We start from the raw sequence: 19,539 nt of genomic DNA, 5'->3' as shown, positions 1-19,539 counted from the left end.
TGCAACCTTGAATAAGAGTGGTTCTACAACTGCTTCAATCTGCCATCGAGAGAGCGTTGCTTCATTCACAAAAGCGAAATCCAAGATTCGCGTGTTCTGATTAGTAATATAGTTAACTTGATACAGACCATGCAGATTGAAGCCATCGAGTATCGAGGCGCAAGCAACAGAGATGTGAGACTGCAATGCATCTACGGAAGGGCGATCGTTGCTTGGTGTGTTCCAGACAAGTCCCGATTGATTATAATCGCCAAGAAGAATAGCATGATCGTTATTCCCAAGGTATGAATGTATCGCTTCGATAGACTCGATATGGTTATTCACGCTAAGTAAATCATTCTTGCGGAATCATTGTGGAAGGTAAATTACACCAATACTAACTGAACATTGATGCAGTTTCAACTTAACCCAAAGCTGTTCTAGAGATACATTTACCGGAGTGGGATCAATGTACCCGCTGAAATGAGTTGAAACAGCGATCAACACTCCACCGCCACGTGATTTATGACTGTTAATATTGCTGCGATCTGTTCTGTAAACGGTGATGCGAGTGATGCCGAGATGTTGATGGCTGGTAGGCCGTCGAAAATTGAATAAGTTGTTTGAAGTGCTCAAGGGAGCGTTTCGGCTAGTCAGTGGGGTCGGTAAGCAACTGTCCAGTCGTGTCCTTCACTGGCATCCTCGGATTTATCCTTGCTCCACTCAGCGCCGTGGCGTATATCGCCAGTGTTTGCAGCTTTCTCCCCTTCGTCGACCAGGGCGTTCACCCACGCTCGCTTGTCCCGTCTGCAAGAACGCTTGACTTCCTTTTCTAGAGCCGAGTACCGTTGACGGGCTTCGTTCTTGGCTCCTCTGGTTCTCGCCCGCTCTATCGCGGCTTTGGCTTATCTACCCTCCTCAATCTTCCGCCAGGTTTCATCAGTGATCCACTCTTTCCTCTGGGTGCGCGGTTGTTCTCGCTTGTTTCTATAAATGCATTCTTGATGGCCGTCCATTGTTTATCTACGCTTCCACCTTCTGGAACGTCCGCAACTCGAGTCTCAAGTTCTTCAACGAAAGACCATTTTACCGCTGGATTTTCAAGTCGGCGTGTGTTGAACCGCCGCCCGAGTTTCTCCTCCCGTCGCTGGATCCGCACCATGAGTAGGCGGATCTCGCCGATTAGAAAGTGATGGTCAGACGCGATGCCGGCATTGCGTTTATTCCGGACATCAAGAAGGCTCCGTCTCCATTTTCAGCTGATGCAAACAGCTCACAGCAGCACAGTTTTCGCTCATTGCGCCGAGACCATGGCGTCCCACGACACGCTAATAGTCCGTGTTGTCGGAGCCGATTTTTGCATTGAGGTCGCCTGTGTAGATTTTGATGTCACCCTTTAGAACCTTATCCACGACGGCATTCAGTTGACTGTAAAAATTATCCTTGTCCTGTCTCGGCAGCATCGTTTGGCGCATATTATTGGATTATGATAAGGTTACCATGCAAATCAAATGGAGAGTCACCCCACATGAGGTGACTATTTGAAGAGTCCCCATTTGGAACATTTGGAATCATCGTCGGATTCTTCGTCAAATACTTCATAATTAGTTAGAACATCTTGAATCCTCATCAGGAATAAAACAATTATTCCCCAGAGTCTGCACTCCACAAGGGAAACGTCTGCAACACACGTCAATTTTTTTTAAGCCCTGTCGGGAACGTCTAGAATCACCGTTTTCAGACCGATATATTTAAAAAAAAATAACAAAGATCACAATTTGGATTTTCTTGATTCGTTTACGACATTGGGGATTTTCTATAAATTGCATTAGGGGAGTTTCATCGTACCGAAAATAAAAAGAAAATTTCGGCGAGTATTTATTTTTTTAACTCTTAGGAAATCAGTTTTTTCATAGATTTCTGGGCAAATGTACATGTAATGTTTTTTTTATCTCATCATTTTAAAAAATAGAACCCTCAACAAAACCAAAGGTTGTTTTGCACGCGAAATTTCTTTGAAAAAATTTGAAAAATGTGATTATTTTCCCAATATTTTTTAATAAAACTCAAAACGTAATTATTTATTTCGGAGCTTCCCCTTACTGAGTCAAATAACACTGCTAAATGAACGGTTCAGCCCACCTCGGTATCGCGAACTTTAATTTCGTTACCAGCAAAATTCACTTTCGCAACCCGAGAGCCTATTTCAAAACCAAAGCCCCGTGCCTTCAGTTTCCGCGCTCCAGAGACGCTGTACAAAGCGCCCTACAACATGGTTCATTATTGCAGACATCGTATAAAGTGAGCGCGCATGCTTCCAAATTCCAAATCGCTAAACGTTTCTTCCCGACCGTTTGAGCATTGCATGATGGTTTAGTTACCTGCAAAGTGTGCACTTCAGCGAGCACCAGTTAGTAACAGGTTTTGCACGGTATAATACCGTGGCACTTGGGCTATACATAGTCGATAGGTACCTCTAGCAGTAAAAGTTGGCGCGGCACAAATCTACTCTGCATCAGTTAGCATCCGTCGTTCCGTAGTTGAACAACACGTTATTTTTGTTTGTGTTACGGAACCAAAATCGTAAACAACGCTGATAAGCGACCAGAGTGCACAAGAGGGCCAAGAACTTTTTCGCGATCTTCCTGTTGTGGCAGTGACCAACCAAGGTTGCGATTTCAATTTGCAGGAAGAAACAAGAGTTCAAGTGTGAAATTTACTTCCAAACAGTCAATCTCGTGAAATAGGCAAATCAAAATCGTCATACGGGGACAACTGCGAGCAAGTTCAATGTGCAGCATAGATAGAAACTGAAGTTCAAGACCTACCACTTGCTCAGCTGCGTGAGACGCGTTGATCTTCTTATTTTGTGACCACTTTGCTTTAACTGTTGCCGTTATTGATCAGAACCGGTGCCAGTGGTACCAGAAGCAGCAACGGCAGTAGTAAATCTCATCAAGGTCAACTGGGTTGCAATCCGCAGAAAAACATATGATCGAACCGTTTTGTTCAATCGTCATTAACATACCTGCAGCAGCACCCTCTTTGTGAGCCGGCAGGAACGGAAGAATTTATGAATGAGCGGCGTATGGTAAAATCAACAACGTTAAAGTTACGATGCATCACTTTGACTTGCGTGCCGCCTTTCATTGTTTGTGCGCATATGTAATTGGGCTTGCAGTGGCTTCGTCAAACTGACAACTACAGTTGTTTTGTAAGTATAAATCGGTGGTTTTGAGCAGTTTGTTTGTTTGTTTCAATTAGCTATAGCTGTTTCGACCAGAGCCCGTAAAAAATACTTTAGGCTGCAAATTTACATGTAACATGTTATAACAATTGTTTTCACAAAAAAGCATTTTGATCTAATGGTTGTCACTTCTGTAACTTGGACCTCTGTTTTTTGATGTGGTGCATTATATACAGTAACTCCTCCATATATGCGCTGGGAGGTACCGTACCAAGCAACACACATGTTCTATAACAGAGTATATAACCTTTATATAACTGGTTTAGGCTGTATAGCAGTTTACTCAACATAACTCTATGCAGCCAACAACACAAACCGTCGGAGTGTACATCAACTGTTTTGATATGTATTAAATGTTTGAAAATGAATAAAGAACGTAAAATGAACTTGGACGTCAACCATGCCGCATTTAGCTCAGAATGTTTGCTCTATAAAAGACTTTTTGATCAGAAGAAAAGCAGCTTGCGTTTCAATAAATAGTAGCCAAGTTCCAGGAATGTGAATCAATTCGAATTTTTGTATTTGAATAGTTCGGGGTTGTCAACAAACTACGTAGCATTACGTCAGATTTTTGAGGAAAACCGTCCTCTTTTAGTTTTATTATCTGAAACTCATATTGTAGAAACTGAAGCTTTTGATCAGTATAGTATTCCGGGATATATTGTTGCTGCTTGTTTATCACATTCTAGACCAACCAACCGTACCAACGAAGTTATTGATGGCAACTGGTTCTTGGGCATTACAGTTGTACGTGGCACGAAGATGGGTAATTATGGTTTTTTGTATCATTCTCCCAGTTCTAGTGACCAGCGTTTTGTTGAAGTTTTAGAGAACTGGCTCGATAAATTCCTTGATTCTAGTAAATTAAATATATTGGCTGGTGATTTTAATATTAATTGGCGTGATAACCATAATTCGAATCATTTGAAGCGTTTAGCTGAGTTTTTTTTTTAATTTAAAGCAAACGGTAAATGAGTATACGCGTATTTCCAGGCACAGTAGAACTTTAATTGACCACGTTTATTCCAATTTTGATTCCATGTTTTCAGTTACGGATACTGATTTGAAAATAACCAATCATGAGACCTTAGTGATTATTGTATTAGATAATATAAATAACAACGATGAATTAGTAAAATTGAAGTGCTGGAGGAAATATTCGAAACAGGCTGTTTCGAATCTTGTTGAATCAGCTTTTCTTAATAACGCTTTGAAAACGATTTTAGTAGATTTTGTTATTAGCTACAACTTTTGCCCATAACTCAAGTCTGTATCTCTTATGCAGCACGAATTAGAGCGGGCAGAACTTGTTTCTGTTTTTCAGTAAATGTGAAATACATTCACTGAAAAACAGTAGTGGCTTCAGTTTGCACTGGTTCGTCATACATAAGAAATACGGATTTGAATTGATAACAAAAGTTGTAGCTAATAACAAAACCTACAAAAGCTCCATACACCATTTTGCAGAATTCTGTTGATGAAAAAAGTTTGGGGCAAATGAATGTAAATGAATGCACGAAATGAATGCAAATGATTTTCCATGCCTGGTCCTATCAACATGTTGCACACATTAGAGGAAATCTTAGAACTTGTTGTTAAAGGCCAGCTGTTGGAGTATTTGAATAGCAACTCTTTGTTGATACCAGAACAATCGGGATATCGGGAAGGTCATTCTTGTGAAAATGCATTGAATTTGGTGTTAGCAAAATGGAAAAACAACTTGGAGCGTAAAGATACGACTCTGCTGTTTTTTTGTGGATCTGAAACGCGCTTTTGAAACCATTTCTAGGCCCTTACTGTTAAGTACAATCAAGCGCTTTGGAATTATGAGTACTGCATATAAATGGTATGAAAGCTATTTATCTGACAGAAGTCAACGGACTGTTTTTAATGATTCTGTGCTTTGGAGTGCCCCAGGGAAGTGTTTTAGGGCCCCTGTTATTTATTATGCATATTTATGACTTGCAACGTGTTTTACGTTTTTGCGACATTAATCTTATTGCAGATGATACTGTGTTATTCATTGCAGCTAAGGTTTAGATGATGCCGTTTTACACTTGAATGAAGATTTGCGTTCTCACAGTAGATGGTTGAAGTATAAGCAGCTAAAATTGAATACAAGTTAATCTAAATTTATGGTAATTTCGCGGAATCGATTAAATGAGAACGTCTCTGTTGTAATTGATGGTGAGACTATTGATCGCGTTCGGGAGATTAAATATCTTAGTGTGATTGTTGATGACAAACTTAAGTTCAACTCTCACATTAACAATGTCATCAAGAAAATTGCCAAGAAGTATGGAATTCTATGTCGATTGAAAAACGATTTAACTATTGCCAGTAAAATACAGCTATACAAATCAATCATCTCTCCTCATCTAGAATTTTGACGATCCATTTTATTTCTGTCCAATGCAACACAAATATCGAGATTACAGCGCTTGCAGAATAAAATAATGCGTTTGATTTTGAGATGTAATAGATTCACTTCCTCAACTTTGATGCTAGACGCCTTACAATGGTTGTCGGTGAAGCAAAGAATTGTATATTTGACTATGGTGTTCATTTTCAAAGTAGTTCACAGTTTGCTGCCTCGATATTTGTGTGATCGAATTTAAAGAGGAAGTGACTCTCATAGAAACGCGGTTGAAATAAGAACACCACATTTTTTGACTTGTGCTTCGCAAAATTCATTATATTATGAAGGAATAAATGTTTTCAATTTGATGCCTAGACATATCAAACTTTCAGTAAAGTCGTAAATCGTCCAGCTCAAACATTTGTAGGAAAACGTGGGACCATCATCATCATCATCAAATTTGTGTTACTTGGGGCCCACCCACCACTATTTCATGACTGTCCTTCAATCAACTGATCTGATTTTCTGTAGATAACTAGTTTATGGTTGTCCCTAATCACAAACAAAAACTACAAGGGACAGCCCTATGCGGTTGTACGCAATGGTGACGTAGGACAACGTGGTCTTATATAATAAATGTTATATGTTAACTGCAGTAGGAGCAGAAATTTAACTCTTTTGGAAAATCATGGTGGCCTTGATTAGGGCCGATGGTAGCTCAGGTCTAAAGCCTTTGGAAGATGATGATGACGTGTAGGCAGCTGGATCAGCGAATCGGACCGAACAATCCCATATTTTTCAGTTCAATGATTGGGCACTCGCATTTGCTGCTGGACAGGGGTAACACTGGTGTCTGCAACAGGTTGGAAGGCCGAATATCAGTGTACACTCAGCTAAAGCTTCCCCTTTTTAGTTTATATCGTTCCCAAGCAACAATTTTTGTTTTATTGAAGTTTTATAGCAGTTGATATAACCAAATTATAAAACCTTCATTGACGACCACATTGCTTTAACAACCTCCTGAGAACCGCTATACAGCCATGTCATGGCCAATTGGCCCAGTTTTAATGCAATCATTAAAACTTGATATGCAAACTTCCTTAGGAGCATAGGTTTTATGTCAGTTTTATCACACGCTACACGTGGTTCTTAAAAAGGAAAATATATACCTCCTCCAGATCAGAAAGTTTTAACAACCTTTTGATGACTACCATAAAACTATATTACAACCGCATAAATCGCTCCTGAAACCTGAAGAAGTTTAAAAAACATGATACGCAAAACATTTTGACAACCTTGAAGGTTTTAAGTTGGGGTTTTTGGATGATAGTTAATATTGAGAAATATTTTATTGTGGTTTTATTCTTTCGATGTGAAATCATGATCCTTGTCAGTTTGTAATAATAGTTGATATTATTGTATATTGAAAATAAGACGACTTTATTACAACTTTGAACCAATCTGTATATGCTTCAGAGCATACCGTGCAATATTTATGGTGATTATTATACCAAATAGGAGCATACACTTAGTGCGCCATATGAACACTAAAATATAGGGATATCTTAATTTGTCTGCATTAGCACCTTGCATTAAAGAGTCATTAAAAGATTATCTATTTAGTAAAAAACTGTTACTACTGTTGAGCAATAACCAGTCACATATTATTTTAATATACATAAATGTATGAAAGTGTTTTATCGCCTATCAATTAAAGCGTAATTATTCATTATGTGTGAAATTTGTTCATACGACGACATTATTTTCGTTATAACTTGCTGCTCCTTATAAATACCTCAATATAACATATTCTCCTAGATTGGAATTCTATAGCATAACATAAACCTAATGGTTGTATCTTAGCATTTCGTAGTCCAAATTGAGAGCGGTAAGTTATATTTAAGCTCTATAACTAGCGTGTTGGTTTTATTCCGTACAGCGAATCAAAACAATACAAAAACCATGGCAACCTGTCAAAAAGTCAACATTTCAAGCGATCCTCCTATTTTCTCTTGTAATCAAGATGTAAGAAATGCTTATTGGATCCACTAAAAGCTTTTTCAATACAAGGTTTAAAACCGTGATGCCAATACCGGTCTCCAACCGGATTTAGTGAAACTGTTTGCGTTGTTTTAAGAAGGGTTCGTGGATCTTTCGGATGTGTATTGGAAAACCGCTTGTTCAATATTTTAAGAGCTCCTTCACCGCACTGTGCCTTATGTTATATGAGGGAGCCCATAACTGTAGATCCTCCTGGAGTTTCATATTGGCGATCGTCTCATCTTCATCGTGTTCAAAAGCACTGAAGGGGTTTTCATTTCATGTATATGAATAGATTTGTTTTTTATATTGGTAACAATTTTCAGAGTATTTTTTGTTATTGTTGTAGTATATTTCTTATCTGTGAATATTAGGCCTCTGATAAAGATGATAGTTGTAATGAGGTTTTAATGAAGGTCTAAGACTGCTTCAAGTTTTATATCGGTCATAAAAAGTATGCCTTAAACATAATTGTATGTTTTGCTTTGGTTTTATTCTGCAGTTATAGGTAATGATACAGAACCACCTTACAGCTACCGTTAAAACTATGAAGTCTGAGTTTTAATTTAGTAGTCATAAAACAGTTTTATAGACGACTTGATGGCCTGATTTTATGACAAGCACACAAAACCGTAATACAACCACAGGCTGCAAGGGATACTATGATAACACAATGATAAAATAAGAATAAATCTTCCAAGCATTTAGATTGTTACTTGGGATAAACTCCTTCTCTCAACAAGTTGGTAAATCTTAGCCTTTAACAGAAAGATACTTAACACTTTTTTCGGCGAATCTACGATCCTATTTCACGTCATGGTTCTTCTCTATGCCTGTTCAGATAAATTAGTACGTTTATTTATTTTCGCTATTGGGCGGTGCCAGTGATGTAGTGGTAAGCGTGATTACCTCTCACCACAGAAGGCCTGGGTTCAATCCCAGTCAGCGCCGCCGGGATGTTCTGAGGCATAACATCTCTTATCACGGCTTCCTAGAAATAAGAAGGGATGTCGGTTAAGGGTTCGAATAATTGTAAATTTGATAAATATTTAATCGAATAGCTGGAAAAATCTTACGATTAATCGTTAATCGAATACTTGAACTTTTAGGCATCCCTAGAAAATAGTGCAATTTCTGTTTTTTGGTGGTCCTTCGAAAATGTCGAACAGCAGAATTACAACCAGCAAGTGTAACCCAAGAACCAAAAACGGTGCGATGCTAGTTTCCATTGCTTTGACGACGACTGAATTAGGGGGCTTAGAAGCAGAGGGGTGAAAGTCAATTCTCTTCATCGATTTCCTCTTTTGATGACCATGGCTTCATTAACCTATTTCGTACTATTTCTGCTTTGCTCTTCTATCATCCAGAATGTGATTCCCGTCGAGCTATTAACGAAACAGAAAGAGAATCGATCAAACTCACTTGCATCCCTGCTTCCAAGTTTGGTTACAAGATTACATTTCTGGAGAGCATTTTTTGTGGTCGTTGGGGGCGTTTGGTTCTGAATATGGCGACGAGTGTGCAAAATGTTACGTAATTACATCCTCCCTTTTCGCACACGCCCGAAGATCGGAAGCGAATGCCACTTCGACTTCCCAACAAACAATCGGCTATTGATAAAACGACTTCTTGACGATTTTATTCAAATGCCTTAATAATAACTTCTGTTCAGGCTTTATTCACACAAATCTGTAGAATTTATTCAACCACAACACATTGAACTATTGGTCTGTCGAGAAGCTGTTATTCGACTTATATGAGTTGTAACAGAACTTATTCGAAAGCATTTTTGATTATTCAGCGTTTATTAGACATCATGGTACAAGGGTGTATTATATATGCTTGATATCATGTGAAATAACGTTTACTGAGACACTATTATGCATTTATTAAACGATTATTCAACTACGGGACAATTAATCCGAAAATAAGAACGGGAGAAGAGCAGGGTTGTTTCTCGCTAGTGAATGTTGTCATTATTTCCTGTTGAAACACGCACCCACCACACAAATACTAGAACATTTAATACATACATACATACATACACATGTCGTTGCATGGGATTCGAAGGTGAGCTTCCGATCACCAACTGCTAGCCTTGTCATCATCATAAGGGCAGCTCAATAATCAATAAAAGCTTGCTTGAAAGTGAATACCTATCAGCACTCCCGATCGCAACTCTAGCTCCTTCAAGACCCTGTGGGAATGATTAATTCATTCATCGTTGTTTTACATAAGACAAATGTTACCTCTTCACCTCTCCAATTCCAAGGAAAGGATGCTCGGTTATTTTTTAAACTAGATCAATGCATGAAATAAATTGAAAACTTTAGCAACTAAACTTACTGCTCCATTATTTTGGATTTTAAATATGTCGCTGGAATCCGGAAACTTCCCTAAAATGTGGAAAAATTCGTTTTTAGTGCCTATCTTTAAATCGGGCAAAAAATCTGACCTACGTAATTATCGTGGTATAGCTATTATCTCTTGAATTCCGAAACTTTTCAAGGCGATTGTAAATGAAAAACTCTTTCTTAAATTAAATACAGAATAATACTATGCAATATGGCTTCTTTAAAGGCCGTTCAACAACTACGAATTTGCTCGAATTGACATACTCATGCTTATATTTAAACTTCAAAAAATGGGAATTCATTACGCACTCCACAAGTGGCTTGAATCATATTTAACTGACCGCCATCAAATAGTAAAGGGTGTCCACGATGAAATTGCCACACACAAAATTGATTCGCAAAATTCGAGTTTTCATCCGATTGCCATCAAATTTTCAGGGATTGAGAAATAACTATTAAACTTCATTTTACCATTTTACTCGTATTTTATTTACAGTCCATACGCAAATGCCCGCACCTTGGCCTTAACCCCGGCCATAAGATTCTGCACAACCTGTGAATCAACCGTTTTTTGCATGTAAACCCATACTTTCTTCAGTTCCTCGACTGTCTTCACTACCTTAGGTCGTTTAAGAAGGTGCTGCTTCATAATCGCCCAGTACTTCTCGATGGGGTGGAGCTCCGGAGTGTTGGGAGGGTTGACCATTTTCGGCACGAAATTGACCTTATTGTCCGCATACCACTTCAGCACGTCCTTGGAGTAGTGGCATGAGGCCAAATCCGGCCAGAAGATTGTTGGGACGTTGTGGGCCTTCAGGAGAGGAAGCAGCCGCTTCTGGAGGCACGCTTCCCGCACGTGCAGATGGCTTGCCAAACCAGGAATTTCTTCGCAAATTTGGACATCTTCTGAGTGCGGACATGCTCCGGAACGCTGAACTTATCCTTGGCCGTGAAAAACAGGTTGCCGGGGATCTGTTTGAAGTCGGCCTTCACATATGTTTCGTCGTCCATGATGCAGCATTCAACTTTCGTCAGCATGTTGAGGTACAACTTCCTGGCACGGGTTTTGGCGGACTTGTTCTGCTTCTCGTCGCGATTAGGGGCCTTTTGTACCTTGAACGTTCGAAGCCCAGCCTTAGTTTTGGCCTTCTGGACAAAACTTCGGCTTAGGTGCAGCTTCTTAGCCACATCCCTAACGGAGGCGTCCGGATTTCGGTTGAAGGCCCCAACTACGCGGTTGTGATTTTTGGTGTTGTACGGAATACTTTTTCCTTCACTTCTGGGCTTCCGATCGGTGGTCAACCGTTCCTCGAACCGCTTAATCACTCGCGACACCGTGGAATTCGCGATTCCCAACGTTTTAGCGATGGAACGATGCGAGAGATCCTTGTTCTCGTGATGAATGCGCAAGATTTTATCACGCACGAGCTGTTCTTTCGACTCCATTTCCGCGAGTTTTGATCACAGGACTTTAAAACTTGCAGGATGTAAATAATGCACTATGAACTAAATCCACCCAAATTTTCATTAAATTCTACCCAACGGTTAAAAAGTTAGAGCAATTTCATAGTGTGGCAATTTCATCGTGGACACCCTTTAAAATACAAAGGAAAGACATCAAATCCCGATTATGTCACTTCAAAAGTTCCTCAAGGCTCCTATTTAGGTCCGGTTTTATTTATTCTCTTCGTCAATGACATATGGGAAATGTCTAATGTTGGCCTATGGATCTAAGATTGGGCCCATCGCTAAAAATCTGCTATTTATCAATTTTATCTAGATGAAAGCGTTATTCGGACGTTACTAATGGATATTTTTGGTTGCTATTGAAAATTTAGTCAATTGCTGAATTTATGTATGGACCCAAATTAGGGACACTTAGGCCGACATTACCTGCGTTTCTCCTATGTTGAAGACATTATCTTTTTTTGTAAATAAAAGATGCCAAAGACATCATCACATTCAAAGAGGAAATACAGATATTCCATACTTGGTGTCAAAAAAGCCTTCTACAATTAAATATAGAAAAATGTAACTCAATTACCATTTATTCAATATATAAGCTTATTTGTGACTCTGCATTGTTTGTTGGCTTGTTTCGTCTACTAACGTCTCTCTGATGACAGTGTTGGGTAAGCAACAATGCAACATCGACATGTTTCGTCTAGAAACGATTATCTGATGACTGTGTTGGGGAAGCAGCATATGCATGTACGTAATTGGTGGATTTTTTTAGTTATTTCGACGCTTCTAGACACATCGATGCGTAGAAATATTTCTGATAGGTAGGTGATAAAATTATTGAAATTGGTCCAGGGGCAGCTGAGTTATTAACGTTCAAAATCTTTCATAATTTTGTTACATGTTCCATTATCGGTTTTCACAAAGTGTACCCCCATATAGAAATCACAGACGTAGTCCTACGTCAAAAATCAAATTGATCTTTCTCCTCGCACACCATCCGTACGCGTAGCAGCTTAAATACCTACCTTCGCATCTATGTTGTATTACAATCAAGAACCTTGACTTACTAAAACTGAAAATCATCTGTATCATTCGTAGTTCCCTGTTGGTGACTGTTACTAGACATGGAAATAATAATGCGCATGATAATGACGCCGCTGTCAACGAATATATAATATGACCTGGATGAAGTAACAAGCGGCTATGAACAGTTTTGTAAAAGTCAAATAATCTAAAAACTGTTTATATAGTTCACTTAACGGAGCCGGCAACAGGCGTTTTTGATAATTCTGTCGAGCTCCGTTTGACAACTATAGGAATTGTGTCTTTCAATCCAGGAAATGGTAGACTGATGTCATCTCTAAGATAAAAATTTACTATCTTACCATGCACCTCTGCACTATATGAAGGTCGTCCTGCTTTTGAAAAACGTTGCAGTCCTATTAAATTTGTTTTTTGATTCAGTTATCATGTGACGAGTAGCTTCTTCAAAATGTAATTGTATTTTGGTAAATTACCAACTTTTTGGCAACTTTTTTGTTGCACTGTATCCGCTATTTGAAAAGCGAATTTTAAATTCAACAAACCAGATTCAAAATCTTCGGTCGCATCAGCAGCTGGTGAAAATAGTGGTGAAGCGTGTTGGACGGATCCTACCGACGAAGGAGCGTCTCTTGTTGCAGCTGACGAGAACATTGGCGAAACGTACTGAGCTGTATCTACTGTCTACGGTCACTAAATCCTTATGCTCGTTGCTGAGTGACAGCTTTAGCCGACAATATGTACACAGTTTCATTTTGTCCGTTACCCATTGCATGCCTTTCGAATGTAACTCAATATGTTTGAATAACACACTTGATTTTTTTTTTTTTTGAGTAATTAAGAGCTTATGTAAATTTGGCTTGCTGCAGAATAAACAAGATGAATACACTTGCGTTCGATTTTTAAATAACAAACTATTTGATGAATTTGATGTTGAATTCCTATAACCAACAGTTATTTTTTTATTTATTTTTTTATCTAGTTCGTTTATTTGTAAGGCTCAATCGCGTAAATCGACTGCATATAGCAGAGATCGCGGGTACCCAACACGTCTCTGATAGGTATATAGGTCCTTGGGCCTCGAGGGTATTCAAAAGTCGCTCTCTGGCGGCGTCATTATCCGTACATTGCCAAACTGCGTGATCGATGTCGTCGTAACCGTTTCCACACCGACATATGTTGCTGTCCACGAGGTTTATTCTATTGAGATGCGCATCTAGCGAGTAGTGGTTGGACATAAGTCTACTCATCACGCGAATGAAGTCACGACTTAAACCCAAGCCTTTAAACCACGCTCTCGAAGAAACATTAGGAATAATTGAATGTAACCTCCGTCCAAGATTTCCATTGTCCCAATCGGTTTGCCAACTCGAAAGGGTACTCTGACGCACTAAATGGTAAAATTCATCGTATGAAATTTGCTTGTCATAAAATTCGCCTTCCTGCGCGCCCACTTTTGCGAGAGAGTCCGCCTTCTCATTGCCTGGGATTGAGCAATGTGAGGGGACCCATACAAAGGTAATCATATATGATCTTTCGACCAGCACACTCATCTGCTCCCTTACCTTTGAAAGGAAATAAGATGAGTGCCTACTTGGTTTCATCGACCGAATAGCCTCAATAGAACTGAGGCTATCCGAGAAGATGAAGTAATGGTCTGCGGGCATGTTGGAAATCATTCCCATAGCGAAGTTGATTGCTGCCAGCTCAGCAACATTTATAACCAACAGTTACTGACTGACTTTAACGAGCTTAAGCAACTCTTTTTATTCAAATCAAATATAATATCTTCAACACATATCTATCTTTACCTAAAAAGGTTTTTATCGGCTTTATTAGGTATAGATAGTGGCGACGATCACCCGAACGATCTGTTTCATAATGTCGACCAAATCGTTTGACTTAGACATTTCAACTCGGCCGACCCCTTGATTTTAATATAATTTAATATGATTTTATTATAATACAGATGTGTAGGTAGGTATTTAACATGAAAACATTTTTTTTTATAAAAGTCAATGATACAGACGATAATTTCCACAGTTTTCTTTTGGATTTTCTTTAATAGTAAAAACTTTCATGAGAAATTTGTTTCCTACTGTATTTTTTATCAATAGTAGTTTTTGTTAATTGACTTTGTGCAGTGCTTGGTTCAAAATTTATGATTTTTTTTTAAATTGGTGGTGTCCGAGAAAATCGAAAAACTAAGGTTTTCCGGAAAAAATTGGCAACGCTGATTTTTATGAAATTTACTTTTGTTAATATATCCATGAACTCTACCTATGGGCGAAGTTTCAAAGAAATCGAAGACCCTTCGGCCCAAACCTGTTCGGTAGTTTAAAAAAATCCCCCTAACAGCAAGAACGTAGCCAGGTTTCGAGCTAGGGAGGGGCGAAAAAAATATTTACTATTTAAAATTTGGCTGAATGTCATTTACCGAACGCCATTTCACCGAAAGCCTTTGTGTTGCTGAGTTAAGAGGGGGGGGGAAGTTGCTCCCCTTCCCCCCTCTGGCTACTCCTATGCCTAACAGTCATCGTCAAAGAAAACTATGTCAATTGTCAGTGACAATGCTGTCAGCGACAAACATGTGCAGATTTTTTAATGCGTATTTATCAGCTAAATTTGAAACGAAATTAAACTACTTTAGCAAAACAATTACATGTAGCCGTTAAAGTGAACAAGCATCTACGTACTGAACTGCTTGGATAACAATAATATGACTCAGAATGCCCAAAATAACACTTTTTGTTACCCGGTAAATCTTTGTCACAGACGAAAAAAATAATGAGATTTTGACAAGGGTTTTTTTTTTTGTTTGAAGATCAAGCCTATCAGTGACTGTGTGAAAAACAATTTTGTCAATATCGCGTGCAAGTCTGTCAATGACAATGACAAATCTCAGCAATGCACAAGACAATAATTGTTCCACGTACTCCCAAGTCCCACTTCCCCCAGTGTACCTTACATCAAGTTCAATGCGGTTGTAAAATTATGATCTGTTTGTTACGGTATCGACGAACATTAACGAACACTGTAACGACTTCACATCACTTCTTAGAGCACCATATTTGCTTTTTCATATCATGTTTCGCTTTATTGTACATCCAAAGTTACCCATGTTCATGAAAACAGTGATTCATTCTTTGATCTTTCTTGCAGTAAAGTGGATCCCCGTCGTCACAGGATTCAGCGACCGCTCGCCAAACCCGTTGCAGCTAAGAACGAAAGGAAAGCAAAGCATCATAACGCGATAGAACGCCAGTCGCGAAAAGCCCTCATATAAAAGCATTGGCTCGCTCCTGTCCATTCGATAGATCATCTACCGTGGACCACCCGATCGGACGTGCGGCTCTCTCGGCAACATTCGTGCGCACTCAGCAACGTGATAGTGTATTCATTCCAATGCCCATCTAAGGATCGCCACATAGTGTGAAAATAGCTGATTGTGGATAATTGCATTGATTAGGCCTCGATCACCATTCGAACAGTGCTCAAAGTGTTAACAGCCACTGAACTTGGCCAAACCATTTAAAGGCAACCACTGAAAGACCCACGCTGCTGCAACCGTGTGATCGCCATCGAATACGCACCCCTTAATTATCCGTTGATTGAGTGCTAAAAATAACCTTTTCAAACGCTGCCGCACAGACCAAGATGAGGTCACTGTCACTAGTGTTGACGGCTCTGCTGAGTTTGCTACTGTTGACCGAAGTGGTCCTTGCATCGCCGGTTCTCTTTGACAAGCTGTTTGCCGCCTATCAGCCAGCCTATTCTGGTGGCTACGGGGGAAATCAGTATGGATACTACCCATCCGGTGGTGGAAGTCCAAGTCCGACGCATAAGAGAAAGCCCAAAGGCCGCTCGTACAAGGATATCTGCCGAGTGGTGAATCCGACACCGTATGCGCTGCCAGGTAGCGTTCCCTTTCCGGCGGCGCCATTCTGTCCGTACTGAAGGAAGCTTATCAGTTAGTTACTCATACCAGTGAATGATACTCACGTTTGTGTTCCTTCAGCAATCTATTGCGATTCATCATTTAGTGTGTAGATTGACCTTGACGTGCATTGCTAGTGATAAGATGTTAATAAAGTGCAAAGTATTGTAAGATTATCGTGAACCGCCAGTATGGTGTTGTTTTTCTGGTAATGGCTCGATGAAAGAAATATGTTGTATGTGCATTTTACATTATTTAAGAGAAGCGTGTGAACAATTCAATATGTGTGCTGAATTTTGTTCGGACAGGTGCCTTAAAGCGATGGGTATTATGTGGTAGAATTTGCTATGTTAGAATGGTTTGCGTTAGCACAGAAGGGGTGCTGTTTTCGGAGCTTGGGGACACCTGAAATAGATACACGTGACTTTCATTAGGCTTAAAATAATATACAGTGAGACTGCGAGTGTGCAAGTTTAGTGACTGTTTTTTTCTGGAAATAACACTCCAAATAATCCACTCGTTAATGCTACGTTGAGCTTTCAATGTTTTCACTTTTGTCTACTTAAAAAGGCTCTCGTAAAATCTCCACAATTCCACCTGAATGTTGAAGGAATTACACCTATTTAATTGTCAAATGAAAATTAAATGATTTTAACATACCTAGATGGGCATTTTCACATAAGACTTAAGTGAATTTCACGTATGAAAAAAATTCAGGTAGCCCCAGGTAGGTGATCAAAATAGCAGCATGAGTGTGAAGTAGCAAGATTGTTTTTGTTGTGTACAAGTTGAAAACATGAGTATAAGATCCAAATTACACACTTGGAAATTATCGCCGACTTCGGTAATTTTTACCGAAATGTTTGGTATAATTTGGGCTGATCAGTTTAATTGTTTTAAAGCTACAAATAAACTAATACTCCACTACAATGACAAGATTTGTCCATTTAAGTTAATCGAATTATGAAAAATCCAGATAAATGTGGGCGTCCATAGTGGAATACCGATATAAAGATAGAGAGAAGGATTAGTAATTTACATTTAATTCCACTACATACCTAAATTTCTTTAGTTGAAGATGCTAATTTCAAATAACAGACTGTAGTGGTAATTTTCTTGTCCTTGACAGATATTATTTCGTCTACAAAAGTAATTCGCGTATTTCGTCTACAAAAGTAACTTGAAAATCCACGTGTGTTCTTCTGCTTGATCCCTGTTGAGTAAAGTTGAAAAAGTTCGTAAAATCGTGATGCCCTCCATCGTCAGTTGATGGTCCTTGTTGAAGATGTGATCTGCACCCAACCGAAAGATTTCTGATTTGCTTATAATTATGAAGGATTCATCATCGCAGGATGTTAGTGGAGACTAGAGAGGGTCTAGTACAGTGGTTCCCAACCTTTTCAGCTCTGCGACCGCCTTTGTGCACAATTGAGTGTCCCGCAGCCCCCTGTAAAGTACATTGTATAAATTACGCTGAGACGAATAAAAACCGTTCATTTGGTCTGGTAGTTATTCGTTTTATTTAAACTATGTTAACAACGGCCAACAACACGTACGATTGTTGTAGATCTCAAATCTTGTTACGATGCTGCGTTTGTGATCATGCCAATCTCATATCTTCGTCAACGTTCAATCTGTTTCTTGTCATGGTTTTAATGTGAAGAAGAGCTGAAAATCCGCTCTCGTACGTACGTGCAAAGATGCATATGGGGCTATGATCTTCAATGTCTGCTAGGAGACTTTGGGATACGACATGGCATGCCAGAACCACTGGTTCAAATCTTTTTCACGGAACAAATCACGAGATGAGGAATCATTTCTCAGGTCCAAATATTTCCTCAAGTCTTCCACATCCATTGAGGAAGAAAACGGATTCTACATCAGCATCTTCTTGCTCAGGGAAATACAGCTCACATTGATAATCCAGTGAGTGAAAATGAGCAATAATTTCTGATTAAAGATCCGAATTTAGCTCGTTCGCTCTTTTGTCAGTCATTCAGAGTCTATGGAACATGACAGCATTTTCAATACTAACCTTTCGGAGCCAGTGTTGCTTGAATGCTTGTAGATCGTTTGGAAGTGTCACTTCAAGTGAGTAAGATGGGTTTGCTAGCCCTCTGAGATGAACTAGCCATCGGCTAAAAATCTCATCAATAAAGTATTTAAAAAAAAGTTTAGGGTAACTGATGATGGTTGGACCTATATAGGCCGGTTTCACACGACGTCAACATTCATGTAGTATTTTTTTTTTTAAGAATTCAACATATAATTATGAAAAATGCGTGATAAGGGGAAAGATCTACCTTGCTTGTCTCTAATAATAACATAAAAAGTTAAATATTATGAACAAATGATTTTATAAAACGTTTTTATTCAGCAAAAAATTATGATGTTGGTTGGACCTATACTGATCTTGGTTGGACCTAAAAAATGATGATGGTTGGAACTATTTTTGCAAATGCTAGTTTAGCCCATATTTGTTCAAAAACTTCGTTTAGAGCTTATTGGTATTATGAAAAAAACCCTTTTTATACAGTTTTTATGAAATTGCTATTTAAAAAAAATCAAGAAATTTGAGTTTGACTTCGTATTTAAAAAAGTTCACTTTCCAAGCATTAGCTATTCATCATGGCTCATTTTCTCGGAAATCATTGACCCGATTTGGAAAATTTTTAATCTCAAACTATAGGTATTGTGGTCCCATTGAAAGCTATCGATTATTTTTGGAATCGGTCAACTGGTTCCGGAGATATGGCCGGAACAAGTTCCAGGGTATATGGAACATGGACCAAAATTTGACATGGAAGGAATAAAACCTATTATGCGACACTTCACATTACTTCCAAATTCGATAACAAGATCAATAACAAAATTGAGTGCATTGGAACACATTGGCCACTTCCAGGCATGTTCTGGGTACCCCGGGGAATTTAGGGGCTTAAAATGACAGAATATCAGAACTTAATTCTGGTTTTATAGTTTTTTTTTTCGGAAATAAGTTTCAGTTAGCAATTTTTAGAGTTGGTTGGAAATGCTAACATGAAGCTTTAGTGTGATAATTTATTAGCTAGAGAATGATCTCTGAAGTCTCCGCGTACATCGTACGGGTTAGGCAAAA

At 38.9% G+C, this 19,539-nt stretch overlaps 1 long non-coding RNA gene across 1 annotated transcript; it reads left to right on the top strand.

The window, feature by feature from the left end:
- The first annotated feature begins 2,516 nt into the window (after positions 1 to 2,516).
- On the top strand, positions 2,517 to 16,112 carry LOC135697888 (uncharacterized). The gene is made up of 2 exons (XR_010517450.1): positions 2,517 to 3,193; positions 15,647 to 16,112. It is a non-coding gene; the product is annotated as an uncharacterized LOC135697888 (long non-coding RNA).
- Positions 16,113 to 19,539: the final 3,427 nt, after the last annotated feature.

This window comes from Ochlerotatus camptorhynchus, unplaced genomic scaffold, assembly GCF_037179485.1.
Source record: "Ochlerotatus camptorhynchus isolate MF236.1 unplaced genomic scaffold, CSIRO-AGI_Acam_v1.1 ptg000079l, whole genome shotgun sequence".
NCBI lineage: Eukaryota > Metazoa > Arthropoda > Insecta > Diptera > Culicidae > Ochlerotatus > Ochlerotatus camptorhynchus.
The sequence above is the reverse complement of the archived record's forward strand: the minus strand, read 5'-3'. Positions and strand labels throughout refer to the sequence as shown.